The 14799-nt window shown below is 44.1% G+C and overlaps 2 long non-coding RNA genes across 2 annotated transcripts; one reads left to right on the top strand and one right to left on the bottom strand.

Annotated features, from left to right (window-relative positions):
• The first annotated feature begins 1772 nt into the window (after positions 1–1772).
• On the top strand, positions 1773–14396 carry LOC310895846. Its single transcript, XR_014580991.1, has 3 exons — positions 1773–2490; positions 8464–8725; positions 11198–14396. It is a non-coding gene; the product is annotated as an uncharacterized lncRNA (long non-coding RNA).
• Positions 8747–9101, bottom strand: LOC310895851. The gene is made up of 2 exons (XR_014580996.1): positions 9013–9101; positions 8747–8798 (listed from the first exon to the last, which is right to left on the bottom strand). It is a non-coding gene; the product is annotated as an uncharacterized lncRNA (long non-coding RNA).
• Positions 14397–14799: the final 403 nt, after the last annotated feature.

Here is a 14799-nt window from a genome sequence, read left to right as displayed (position 1 = left end):
GTATGGCAACAGGACCATGCCACAGCCTGCACCACCAGGACATACCTTCACCCGTGATGTGCTTCTTCACATTTTCTGCCACACAGATAGGGTGTTCCCCCTCATTTGCTGTGCTGACCACACTGTCCACGAGACACAAGAGAGGACCTCATTTCACATGCCAGCTCCAGAAGGTCTAAGTGCTTGGTGACCACTGGATGCAGAGTCTGCCTTATGCCTACGATAACAAGCAAAAAGCCATGCTGGTGGCAGACAAGCACAACTACAGCAGCTATACCTGTGCTCTCGCTTTGGCTTTCACCCATGACTGCAGACCTTCCTCCAGCAATGCCAGCTGACTGACTACCAAACCCTGGGATGCCAAGCACTGCCTAGCAAGATGCTGCCGCAGAGCCTGCAGCAGTAGCACAGTGTGCCTGGGTGCTTTGTTTAATACAAACATGGGTGGCCAGCTGGCTGATAGGTGCCGGATTTCTAAGTATCTGCAAGATACTCTAAAACCGGACAGTGGGAGGCATAATCTACGTTTTGTGTGGTTTCTGAAGAAGAACAGGGGACCAAATCAATGCAGCATTGTTCTCTAGAGCTGACTGTGATAGCCTCTATTTGGGTATAGCTTATGCTAGTAAGGACAGCAAAAGTATTTTTTTTCTTGAAAAATATTTGCTTTTGGGCCTGACCAGGAACATGGTCACGAAACCACACAAATACCATGTTTCCAGAAATGGTGCCTTGGAGGCAGCTTCTGTTTTGCATGCTCTCACATCTTTAAATGCATGAGATTGCACAAATACTCCAGAAATGCTTTCAAAACCCAAAGATGTGTTTTCTTTTTTTGACATACCTATAGCATATCCTTATGTGTGGACATCCCTATAATAGTCTGGAAGCACTCTGCAGCGTGAACATAGACAGAATAACCTCGAACACAGTGTAGGCATAGCCAACATATCTGTTTCATTCTCTAGGCTCAAGTTAACGTTTCTGGAAGCAGCATCAAGATATTGATTACATTGTACCAAAGAGGGAAAATATCACTCTGGTAGTCTGACCCATTGAAATCCAGAGAGCATGGTCCTTGTGAAACTCCTAGGATCCCAGAGAAAAGAAGGGAGTGCTGCAAAATGCCAGGAATGTTGCAGCTTCAGTAAAAGCCTTCTCAAATAGAAAGATCTGATTGACTGAAGTGTTTGCTTGAAGAAATAAAATGGATAATCCAGAAGTGGTTTCCTTTCATCATACATACTTTAGGCAAATCGGACTGGGAGAACAACACATTCTTATCCTCTGTTGAAGAATGTCTTGATCTTTTTTTCTAAGAATACATATAACTGGATGCTAGTTCTGAAGATGTCATCATGCCCTAGGATTGCTTGAATAAATAAGGGGAATTGTAGCTACTGCCAAGATGGTCTTCATTCCTATTTTCGGGCATACTTCTGAAATTCATTCTTAAGCAACACTCACTGCAATCAAGGGAACTTGTGCTTAGGTAAGGACTGACACAAAGCCTCATCACAGCAGGATTTTCTGGATTACTGAATTTCAGCCCAAGTCTACAGCTCAAGTCATGAAACTGCTCCATACACTTAAAACACTTCTTGCCGAGGCGATCGGCTCCGGGGCAGTCGCGTATGCGTAGCGGGGGATCAGGGCAGGCAGGGCTACTTTTCCGGCATCGAGGCCACTCAAGGGAGCCTCCAGGACCCGGCAGCCCTCGCGAGGGAGGCTGACGAGGTGCAGGCGGAGCCAGCAGCGCCCCCTCCCCCGGCCGTTCAAAAGCAACCCCTAGGGAGCGCGGCGCATCAGAAGGGAGTGGCGGGGGAGGGCAAGGAGGGAGGGCAGGGCGTTGCCCCCCGTCCATACGAACAACTTCTCTAACGGCTGTCGACCGCTAGCTAGGCTGCGATGGTCTACACCAGGCAGAGTGCTCTCTCTAGAAAGTCTGTAACCACCCACCCAGACTGACTGCCTGCTCAAAAATGCGGCAGTTCAGGTCTCTGGATTCAGGGAGTGTCTGAGCCTGTTGCTGCCATCTGAGGGAGGCAGAGAGACTGCGTGTGTGAGGTGTGAGCAGGCGGATGACCTGGTGGCCCGCCTGGTGGCAGAACTCAAGGAGGAGGTGGAGGGGTTGAGGGCTATCAGGGAGTGTGAGCGGGAGATAGACTGGTGGAGCAACTCCCTGCAGGGCCTGAAGGAGAGGTACCGAGGTAAGACACCCCAAATGGGGGTGTACCCCTTGCCCCATCGCTGTCGGGCAGAGGGAGGGGACCTAGGAGTTGAGGAGGAATGGAGACAGGTCCCTGCTCGACCTCGCAGACGACGACCCCCCCCTACCGGCACCACCTTCCCAGGTGCAACAGATTTGAAGCCCTGGAGCTTGAGAGACCGGTGGGTGAGGATGAGGTAGAAAGTCTACCCAGGAGGATGCCTAGGGCGAGGAAGTCGACTCCACGCCTCAAGACTGACTCCACCAAGAAAGACAGAAGGGTAATCTTTATAGGCGACTCCCTCCTCAGGGGAACAGAGGGCCCTATTTGTCGGCCTGACCCTACCCATAGGGAAGTCTGCTGCCTCCCTTGGGCCAGGGTCAGGGATGTTGCCAGAAAGCTTCCCAACCTGGTTTGCCCCTCTGACTACTATCCTCTGTTGATAGTCCAGGCTGGCAGTGATAATATTGAAGAGAGAAGCCTGAAGGCTATCAAATGGGACTTTAGGGGACTGGGACAGTTAGTGGATGGAGCAGGAGTTCAGGTGGTGTTTTCATCTATCCCTACAGTGGCAGGGAGGGGTACGGAGAGGACACGGAAAGCCCACCTGATTAACACGTGGCTCAGAGGCTGGTGCCGACACAGAAATCTTGGTTTTTTTGACCATGGGGCGCTTTACTCGGCACCCAGCCTGATAACTGCAGATGGGTCCCACCTATCTCTAAGGGGAAACCGGATCCTAGCCCAGGAGCTGGCAGGGCTCATTGAGAGGGCCCTAAACTAGGTAAGAAGGGGGACGGGGATGAAATAAGGCTCGTTAGAGGTGTGCCGGGGGAACAGTGTCAGGGCCCAGGCAGAAGGCAGTGGCCCAAATGAAGTGCATCTACACTAATGCACACAGTCTGAGCAAAAAACAAGAGGAGCTGGAAGCCATCGTGCAGCAGGCAAACTATGACTTGGTTGCCATCACGGAAATGTGGTGGGACCACTCCCGTGACTGGAGTGCTGCAATGACTGGCTATAGGCTCTTCAGAAGGGACAGGCAGCACAGAAGGGGTGGTGGTGTGGCTCTCTATATTAGAGAGCGTTTTGATGTTGTGGAACTCGAGACTGAGTCTGGGAATGATAAGGTTGAGTCCCTATGGGTTAGGATCAGCGGGAAGGCCAACAAGGCAAGCGTCCTGGTGGGGGTCTGTTATAGACTGCCGAACCAGGATGAGGAGACGGACGAGGAGTTCTAAAGGCAGCTGGCAGAAGTTGCGAAATCACCAGCACTTATTCTCGTGGGGGACTTCAACTTCCCAGACATATCCTGGAAGCACAACACAGCCCAGAGAAAGCAGTCTAGGAGATTTCTGGAGAGCGTGGAAGATAGCTTCCTGATGCAGCTGGTTAGAGAGCCTACCAGGGGAGGTGCCCCGCTAGACCTTCTGTTCACAAACAGTGACGGACTGGTGGGAGATGTGGTGGTCGGGAGCTGCCTTGGGCAGAGTGACCAGGAAATGGTAGAGTTCTCTATTCTTGGCGAAGTCAGGAAGGGGACCAGTAAAACTGCTGTCTTGGACTTCCGGAGGGCTGACTTTGCAGACTTTGAGCTGTTCAGGACACTGGTTGGCAGAGTCCCTTGGGAGGTGGTTCTGAAGGGCAGAGGAGTCCAGGAAGGCTGTGTACTCTTCAAGAAGGAAATCTTAATGGCTCAGGAGCGGTCTGTCCCCACGTGCCCAAAGACGAGCCAGTGCCAACGAAGACCGGCCTGGCTGAACAGAGAGATGTGGCTCGAGCTTAGGAGAAAAAAAAGAGGGTTTATAATCTTTGGAGAAGAGGGCGGGCCACTCAGGAGGACTATAAGGATGTTGCGAGGCTGTGCAGGGACAAAATTAGAAAGGCCAAAGCTCATCTGGAGCTCAATCTGGCTACTGCCTGTTAAGAAAATGTTTTTACAAATACATCAACACAAAAAGGAGGACTAAGGAGAATCTCCATCCTTTACTGGATGCGGGGGGAAACTTAGTTAGAAAAGATGAGGAAAAGGCTGAGGTGCTTAATGCCTTCTTTGCCTCAGTCTTTAGTGGTAAAACCAGTTGTTCTCTGGATACCCAGTACCCTGAGCTGGTGGAAGGGGATGGGGAGCAGGATGTGGCCCTCACTATCCACGAGGAAATGGTTGGCGACCTGCTACAGCACTTGGATGTACGTGAATTGATGGGGACGGATGGGATCCACCCGAGGGTACTGAGCGAACTGCCGGAGGAGCTGACCAAGCCGCTTTCCACCATTTATCAGCAGTCCTGGCTATTGGGGGAGGTCCCAGTCGACTGGTGGCTAGCAGATGTGGCGCCCATCTACAAGAAGGGCCAGAGGGTAGACCCAGGGAACTATAGGCCTGTTAGTTTGACCTCAGTGCCAGGGAAGCTTATATATAAGTTCTTGATATATGCTCTTATATAGAGCAGATTATCTTGAGTGTCATCACGTGGCACTTGCAGGGAAAGCAGGCGATCAGGCCCAGTCAGCATGGGTTTATGAAAGGCAGGTCCTGCTTGATGAACCTGATCTCCTTCTATGACAAAGTGACACGCTTAGTGGATGAGGGAAAGGCTGTGGATGTGGTCTGCCTTGACTTCAGTAAGGCTTTTGACACTGTTTCCCACAGCAATCTCCTGAAGAAACTGGCTGCTCATGGCTTGGACTGATGTATGCTTCGTTGGGTTAAAAACTGGCTGGATATCTGGGCCCAAAGAGTCATGGTGAATGGAGTTAAATCCAGTTGGAGGCCGGTCACTAGTGGAGTCCCCCAGGGCTCAGTACTGGGGCCGGTCCTCTTTAATATCTTTATTGATGATCTGGATGAGGGGATTGAGTGCACCCTCAGTAAGTTTGCAGATGACACCAAGTTAGGTGCGTGTGTCGATCTGCTCGAGGGCAGGAAGGCTCTGCAGGAGGATCTGGATAGGCTGGACCAATGGGCTGAGGCCAACTGTATGAAGTTCAACAAGGCCAAGTGCTGGGTCCTGCACCAGGGGCACAACAACCCCAACCAGCACTACAGGCTGGGAGATGAGTGGTTAGAAAGCTGCCTGGCAGAGAAGGACCTGGGAGTACTGGTTGATAGTCAGCTGAATATGAGCCAGTAGTGTGCTCAGGTGGCCAAGAAGGCCAACAGCATCCTGGCCTGTATAAGAAGCAGTGTGGCCAGCAGGTCTAGGGAAGTGATTGTCCCCCTGTACTCGGCTCTGGTGAGGCCGCACCTCGAGTACTGTGTTCAGTTTTGGGCCCCTCGCTACAGGAAGGACATGGAGGTGCTCGAGCGAGTCCAGAGAAGGGCGACCAAGCTGGTGAGGGGTCTGGAGGACAAGTCTTACGAGGAGCGGCTGAGGGAGCTGGAATTGTTCGGCCTGGAGAAGAGGAGGCTCAGGGGCGACCTTATCGCTCTCTATAGGTACCTTAAAGGAGGCTGTAGTGAGGTAGGGGTTGGTCTATTCTCCCACGTGCCTGGTGACAGGACGAGGGGGAATGGGCTAAAGTTGTGCCAGGGGAGGTTTAGGTTGGATATTAGGAAGAGCTCCTTTACCAAAAGGGTTGTTAGGCATTGGAATGGGCTGCCCAGGGAAGTGGTTGAGTCACCATCCCTGGAGGTCTTTAAAAGACGTTTAGATGTTGAGCTTAGTGATATGGTTTAGTGGAGGACTTGTTAGCGTTAGGTCAGAGGTTGGACTAGGTGATCTTGGAGGTCTCTTCCAACCTAGACGATTCTGTGATTCTGTGAAAATGGCCCACAACAAAGCCAGAGAGATGAACAAAAGTGAACTGTGGGTGGAAAACTCTATGTTGAAATTTTAGATGTTGTCATTCAGGTCCATCTCAAAATTAAATCAGTATTTTGGGTGGACTGGTTCTACTGCTCTTGCTCCTCCTCTACCACATAGCTCTGGGACTGAAGTGGGATACAAGTGCTCATACTTGTATCAACACCAGGAACTTAAAGCATTTAAGACAAAGCAGCACTGCCATTCTTGTACACATGAAGAAGCATGTATTTTTACACTCAAGAAAAAAAAAAAGAGAGAGAGAGAAAGTATATATTGGGGAAAGAAATTAGCTTATTTTAATTATGGCAAAAGAACCTAAGACTTCAAATTTGCCACTAAATCCACAGGGGTCTGACTGCTGGTGCTGGAGGCTGATGCTGATGGGATGTAGCTGTGTCACCTTGGGTTAGACACCTGTGAGGAGCCATGCTGAGGGCTTCTTCCCCCTTTCTCTTGAAAGTTACATTTCAGCTCCAGCTTGCACCCCAGTTGTGTACCTGCGCCAGCCAACTGGCTTGACCTCAGACCTGCTTTGTGAGTACAGACTTGTCTGGCTGTGGCTGTCCCTGGGTGCTGCTGCAGAATCTGCTTTGCTTGCCCTGCTCCATCTCATGGGCCTGCCTAGCTTTGCCAGTGGTGAACCTAGAGGAACATCTGCTTGGTATGAGGATGCTTGGTATGTTATTGAGACCTAAAAATGGAGAAGTAAAATTAAAATGGAGAATAAAAAAAAAGGTTTATTACACAAAACCGGCCACTGTCTCCAAATTGCTATTATTTTAGCTTAGGCTCTGCAGTCTTTTCCTTCCTGAAAGACTGGGCTGTAGACTGCCATGTAAACTAGTTTAAAATAAGCCAATGTGTTTAAAACAAGCAGGTATCTAAACTGGGTTAAGTCTGGTTGTAGATGGTGGTTGGCTAATCACTCCCATTTTCATACAGCCTCAGTTCTTTTCGAGTGCTTGGCATGACATCAGTGAGAATGAATAGACTGGAAGATTTAGGCATCTGCTGCAAAGGTGGACATGCAGTGTGCTGGAGACAGGCGTATCTGTTGACATTCTGACAACTGATACACCCATGCTTACTTATGCACTGGGCATGTGTTCTGGAAAATCCAGAGCATACAGGATACATTGGCATGCAGAAATATTTGTATACAGAAATTTTTGTTTCCATGGGAATTTACTTCTAAATAGTCTGGTTATTGTGTTTAAACACTGGCAGTGAGTACAAGAATGTTTGTGCTATGAATCATAATATATTAAAAAGAGAACAAAAGTTAATTTTTCATTGAGGCATCACAGACATTATGGTTACTCAATTAAAGCAGATTAAAAAGAGTCTACTTCTGCTGCCATGAATTTTGTATGATATTACTTGGGATTTTACACAAAAAGTAATATCATATATTTTTCTTGATTTGTCTATAATGAAATAATTCCCCAGCCCTGGAATGAGGACAAGTGAGTTTTCTCATTGCAAAGATAGAGGCTCTAAAAGAGGAACAGAAATCTTATTCATAATCTGACTTTAAGAAATCTTGTTTGCTCAGAGTGCCTATGTATCAAATCTGTATCTTCACTTCGCTTATCATTTCCCTTCTAGAATATAGGAATGGTAAAATACCTAAACTTATTATTAAAATACAGCTAAATTGGCATCTAAATGTTGTTTTATGAATCTCAGAACTGCAACTTTATGGATTAAGGTAAATGAATATCAAATTCCTTATATGTGGGTGTCAAAAGGCATCTGCAAACATCAAATAAATTAGTGGCAGTAGAATTTACTGGAAAGCAAACTGAGGATCTACATAGATTCAGAAAATTTCAAAGAAAAGTCAGAAGTTGTTTTTAACAGTTGTTTGAAACAGGTTGTTTTTAAGGTAATTTGCATGTATACGTAAAAATGTATCATTTAAGTTCTGACAATTATATTACTCATTTTTGTTATTTCAATTAATAAATATTTGCACGTATTTTCATTAAAAGGTCACATAAGTACATACCACAGCAGTACCTCAACCTCTTCTAAAAAAGATCAGCAAAATAACAAGCCCAAATCCTGACGTTGGTCAGCACCATAAGATCTGAATCCAACCCTAGTTTTCACAAATTGCCTGAATCTGAGTTGCTTGGATTCAAGTATTCTGTTACCTGTTTCTGATGATGTATGACTAAATACTTTATTATGACTAAATACTTTATTTTATTGATGAAGCAAGCTATCTGTTAATCTGATCATTGCAGCTCTATGAGTCTAACTATATTTAAACAGTCTATTTCAGAACGCACAAGACACATATAAACACAAAACCAACCTTACTATTTTCCCCTGTAACCCACCTTACTTTTCCGACTATTTTACCTGATTCATGGCACTGTTATTTTATAGCTGCACTTTATGGCTATTACCTCATTTTAATTTTCATTCTAAAACAGTATGATTCACGTTAGCTTGGAAGATCTGGACAAGCCATCTTCAGCCTTTTAACTTCAACCACAGGAAATCAGTGCACCGGCTGTATGCTTAGAAGCAACCTCCACGCTCCCTTGATGCAGACGTACCAAAAACTGTGACTCAGCCTCTCTCCTAGGAGACATAGAGACTGTTCCAGTGACTCCACCACGTTGCAAAAGAGGTTCGCAGGATTTGTGTCTGCTGCTTCAGTCCCTGATGCTGCAGGTCCGTATCTTTTCGCAGGTGAGGAACAAAAGGTAGGGACTTGGCGGAAGGGAGGATGTTCTGAATTTCTTTTTTCAAGCCATTTGTATTCCTGCAGTGTGGGAGACAACCTGAGTTCTGAACTGTAAAGTGATTTAGTAAAAACACACCCTTCTATTGCATAGATCCTTCATATCATGCATTTGGTCAGAGCAAATTAACATTTTTTATTCTAGAACACAGATGAGTGCTTAACATTTTTCTTATGCAGGCTCATTTACAGATATCCCCCCAAAATACCAACTTATATTTGCATCCATGCAAACCTAATAGGTTTCTATGTGAGAAGGGTGAACAGCCAAGCAAAAAATATTTCTAGCAACTGCTATCGTGGCTTCTTCCTTTTTCTGCACAGCATTATCAGTAACAGATAGGGTAGGTAAAGTTTCAACTACGTGCCTCTGGACAGGAATGCTTGTTAAGATCTCCCAGGAAAGTCACCACTAGAGGGAGCTCTCCAGCAACCAGACAAGATTTTTCAACCTACTAAAGAAAAAGCCTATTAAAATTATGCAACTGCCAAAAAATTCATCTAGCTCACATTCGTTCCAAAATGTAAATGTACACAATTCCTTATGGCAAACAAATAGACAAACAAGCTATATGCTTGAAACTTTAGGCATTCATTAAACTATATGTATGTAAGGAAAACTTTCTCTTGTTGAGGAAGAACGCTGCAGACTCTACTTATGTAACAAAACCTCTCTTGATCAATCCTTGTAACGTAGGAATTACGCAAGTAATAAATGATTGCTGAATCTGGTTCTATTTATAGCAGGGCTTGCATGATGGAAAAAAAAAATGGGGGGAGTAGGGTGAGAAGAAAGCCAAAGCAGACAACTTTTTTTTTTCCCTTTCTCTTCTAATTCCCATGCAGTGAGAAGTGGTTGCTTTGTGTAAATGTGAGCACAGTCTGCAGCCGTGTTGGTGTCACCAGGATGAGTGGCAACACACTATTTTTTTCATATTGTTTTGCACATTTGCTGTCTTGCAAGTTTCATGTAGATAATAAAAATGCCACAACTTGTTTTGCAAGAATAGAGATTTTGCCAGTCCAAGGCCAAAATATACCCAACTACATACGTCCCTTGATACTGCTGTGCAGTACACTATGTGCTGGCTACTTTTCACTTTTCAGGTCAGATGAATCAAGTGCTTTGGATCCCTTTCCAGTTCTTTCGTACTGCTGTCAAAACAGTAATATTTCAGTATTAAGGTAATTGCATCTATTTAGAAAAGCTCTTGTAAGTATTTTAAAATAAAATTTTAATTTCTAAAATTAATTTTCTAATTTAATTTTAATTTTAATTTCTAAAAGTTTAATTTCTTTAGCTTAACAAGATAGAAAATTTTATATTGATGGACTATTGTGGTGAGCTATTGCATCACATTTTTTTTCCAGCAACTACTATACAGCAACATTACACAAATGTATTAGACACAACACAGGCATGCTGACAAACAACTCTTGACGAACAACAGCTAGATATCCCTACCACTAGAGACAAATCTCTCTGCCACTGCACAGAAAGGACATACAGGACACTGAGTTATGTAGCAGTACTTTGGGTAATTACAGAAGATATCACAGACTGACATGATAAAAGAGAAATGGCCACTTACAAGTTAACTCTGACACTATTATCTTGATCTATGTTATTTTTTTCATTACCTGTATCTTTTAATTTATTCTTCCTTCTCTGTATCACACATATCAAGAAAATTAGCAAATGAATCATAAAAGATTTATCAGGATGAATTATGTAATTGCAGCATCTACATGTTAAAACATATTTGACAATAAGGAACAAATTAATACCTTTGAGTAATCCAGTAATCAGGCATCAGTCTGCACACCCTCACCTCCTATTTCTGTAATCAAATTCACTTAGGATATATAAGAAATATACGAGACTACTAGTTGCAACTTCTGACTCTTTCATAAACAGGCAAATGAAAATGATCTATACTAAATGTGTAATTTCAAAAACATCTGTGGCACAGGCCAAAATGTAGCAAACATTAGAAGGCACTGAATACAGTTTTAGCACAGATACAGCTGATTTCATCGTTAAGGCCTTGTGACAAAAATGGGCTTTAATACTTTAACTAGCTGGCTACAGATATGGCATCACCAGAAGAACTTTCCGTAGTGCATTAATTGAATGGTATTCAGAAGATATTTATTACTTTATTATTCTGATATTCTTCGTCTTGGAGGGGGGAATTCAAATGATTCTTAAAAGTTATCAACAGTGATAAATTCACCTTTAAAAGTAACACTTCATTATTTTAAAATTAATGTAAGAAAAGGTGTGAAATAAATACCTGTACATCATGGACAGAAAAAAAATGACATATTCGTGCTTCAAAATGCGAAATATGGCACTGTTTTACCTCCTGAGAGCACTAAGAAAAACCCTGATGAAATGATCTCTGACCTATGCACAGGTAAAAACATGGTGGCTCTGGAATATATCCACTAAGAGAAGGGAGCGTACGATGGAAGGACTCCATCCAAGACCCAATCTCAATGCCAACCTCAAGCCCCCCAGGGCTGGAACATGATGCAGAAGCTCTGTCATGGCTGCTGAAGAATCTGCCAGGAATGTAAGGACAACTTTCTCATACACTTCTTCAGTGCAAACTGAGGCCATGTCAACTGCAATTTACGGGAACTTTCTGAATGACTCATATTTAAATTTACTCTATTTTTATTATTACGGCATGTGCTTCCTATTTTTGACAGAGACCTTTAAATCACAGGGATTTTCAATGGATTTTTATGGTTCTTTCACTGATGGGACTACATCTTCTGTATAGGAATGATTTTTCAGATGTCAGTGCGTGGAAGTAGCTTGACTGTCAGAATGAATGACAGGCACACAAAAGGAGTTCAAGAACTGGCTTGCACGAGGTCCCTGCCTGTTGAAGCTACTGCTGGGAAAAGAAAGGGCAGAGACAGACTAAGAGACACACTTTCTTATCAGCCATAGGAATGAAGAGCACAGCGTTCTTCCTCCCCAGCCTATTTCTCTGAATAATTCTTGCCCTTTTCAGAACAGGATGTTACATGCAATAATTGTGCAGCTTGCTTATATGGAGTGGGGACACAGAAACAGGTTTGGTGTGCAATTCAGGTTGGAAATGTACCTCAGTGAATTAGTGTCATTTATCTCAGCTCCTGGTGTAATTGCTCATGTTGCTAGCCAGTCATACTCAGAAGACTGAAGGAAATTTTTATTCTGCATTCAATTATGAGGCTTAATTGCTCTACAAAATATTACGCATTGTTACAAACACACCAGAGTAGTGGATTTACCCTCACATGCTTGCATATGAAAAAGAAGATTGCATTCCACAGGAAGCAATCCCCTTAACTGCAAATAAGAGGCTTTAAAAAATCTTTGGCTTGAATGAAAAAAATGCCGCCTTCTTGGAGCCTAGCCCACATCCTTGGGTATAAAGCCCACTAGGACTTTGTGAGAACATTGAACAACAAAACCGTGTCCTTTGTCCAACTTGGAGGTCTGCTGTAGATGCAGAGTTAGAGTGCTACTTGTGCCTTGCCAAAAAAAAAATGCATATCCAGAAGCTCTATTTGCAATATGAAAATACTGTCGATTTGCAGAGAAAGAAATGAACCAACATTTTTTGTTCCCCCCACCCACCAAAAAAAAAAATAATCTGTTCAGTGGTTGGGTTTCAAAGGAAAATGTCATGATTGTACCAGAACAACTCAGCAGTAAAACGTCTACCATTTTTCTAGTGTTATACCAATGTCCATCCAGTATATAAAGGCATGAGTGCTGTCAGGATGAAATACAGTAGTTTAATCTTCTGATTTTACAGAAATGCTGTAAAAATTATTTCCTCCTGTGTTTTCTGAAAAAGTTCTTTTGATGTGAAATGGAAAAAAAACAGAAGCTGCATATCCCAACATGGCTTTTTTCCCTTAACATAGCTGTGCAATGTCACCTTTGGGCTGACAAAATAGTTTCAATATTCCAAGTGTGTACCTTATTATACTTAACCCTTCCCCTCAGCTTTAGTGCCATTCACGGATTATTAGATTATATAGTCAGTTTATTTGCTTTGAATCAAGAGAAATTCAGAGAAGCTACTGCCATGAGCTTTCCACCACTTCTTTTTTTTGCTCAGGATTTTCTATCTTAGGAGACTGACATTAACTTGGACTACAACGAAAGGTGATTTTTAATTTTTTTTTTGGGGGGGTGCATTTTGTTGTTTTTCCTGTGTTTCTGCAAAGTTCATCTGGTGGACTGAAACTGTTTACAGCTCTCGATATTCTAAGAGGCCAGTACAATCTATTCACTTATTTTCTGTTTAGTTAATCTTATTAGATCGGCAGTTACTTTTGAAACTCACAGCAAGAAAGTTACTCTTTAAACTGACAATACCGCAGAATCAGATTTCTAATGCACTGAAAAAAATATGACAATACAGGCACATTTTTTGCTGTTTGTTTTTATATTTCTATCAGTTTCATGGGTCACATTTTCAATAAAAAGAATTCATAAATATATGCAAAAATTTCACAGCCTTTCTTAGAAAATGGCATTGCAAACGTAAGACAAGAACTATTCAGCTGCATCCAAAATTATAGTTCTTTATATGTGCAAGGGGAAATCCAGCTGTGAAAACAAGTTGAGGAACTGATAATCTTTTGGTGAAACTATAATAGGCTCAAAGTATAACACATACATTTCTGTTTTAAATGTATCTACTATTTCAATGCCTAGGGACCAATTAGGGAAGGGATCCCAAATTTGCTAGGTCACACCAAAATCAGCAAAGGGCTGCGTGTAGTCTTGCCTTCTGCTGTGCTCGTGGATGTAGATCTCTATTGTGTGAGGTCATGCAGATGTCAGCGCATGGGACAGAGCAGATGTGCAAAATTCCTGAAAATGGGATTTGTGAGAAGCAAGCAAGTGGGACCACTGTAGCACCAATTTAGTTTGGTTTAAACCACTGTGAAACTGCAGCTTGGAAACGTGACTCCTCAGCTTGGAGGTGTGGTTGCTATAAACTTGTTTTATACCTGTCTAAATTCTGCAGCCAAATGAAGGGAGTACCTCCTTTTCCTGCAGTCTCACCCATCCCCAGTATTAGCACTAATGAGGCAAGCTAGACAGCCAGACTGTGTTGTCTTGAAACTAAGTTGGGCTTCCATGACACAACGACTATCATTGAAAAAGGAAAATATTACCTCCCTGTCCTTGTTTACATAAGGCCAAATAAACACCAACTGGGGTGTAAGAACAAGGGAAGGACCTTATATGTGACAGCACGGGAAGAAAAGGATGGCCTGTATGAACAGCAGCTTGCATTTTAGTGTAATGTAAGGTCTACAAGTGCTGGAGGGATGGCAGATAGACATCACCCTTTTCTGCCACTGAAATGAGTTGCTCCACTTCCCACCTCCTGAGTCCTTTGCTTCTGCCCTCAGGACTTGTGGGCCAGTCCAGCTTGCTGGCACCAATGGTCACTCAGCTCATTAATTCAACCTGGTAATTAATCCTGCCTGTAAGCGCAAATGCTGGCATAGGGAAAAGACTGGGCCCAAGCAGAGCAACACTGGTGGGATCTAAACCCTGAACTCTGCTCTGGTGAGGCTGCTCCCTGTGTTCAGCTTTGGGCCCCTTGCAACAAGAAGGACATGGAGGCCCTGCAGCGTGTCCAGAGAAGGGCTAAGAGACTGGTGAAGGGCCTGGAACACAAGTCCTATGAGGAGCGGCTGAGGGAACTGGGGTTGTTCAGTCCGGAGAAGAGGAGGCTCAGGGGAGACCTTATTGCTCTCTACATACAACTACCTGAAAGGAAGGTGTGGGGAGCTGGGGGTCTGCCTCTTCTCGCAGATAACTAGTGATAGGACTAGAGGGAATGGGCTAAAGTTGCACCAGGGGAGGTTTAGGTTGGAAATCAGGAAACATTTCTTCTCAGAGCAGTCAGGCATTGGAACAGGTTGCCCAGGGAGGTGGTGGCATCACCACCCCTTGGGGTGTTCAAGGAAAGGTTGGACATGGTGCTTA

The sequence above is a fragment of the Anser anser genome, assembly GCF_964211835.1.
Source record: "Anser anser genome assembly, chromosome: 2".
NCBI classification, from domain to species: Eukaryota; Metazoa; Chordata; class Aves; order Anseriformes; family Anatidae; genus Anser; species Anser anser.
Note: the sequence above shows the minus strand (reverse complement) of the source record. Positions and strands in the feature narration are given on the sequence as shown.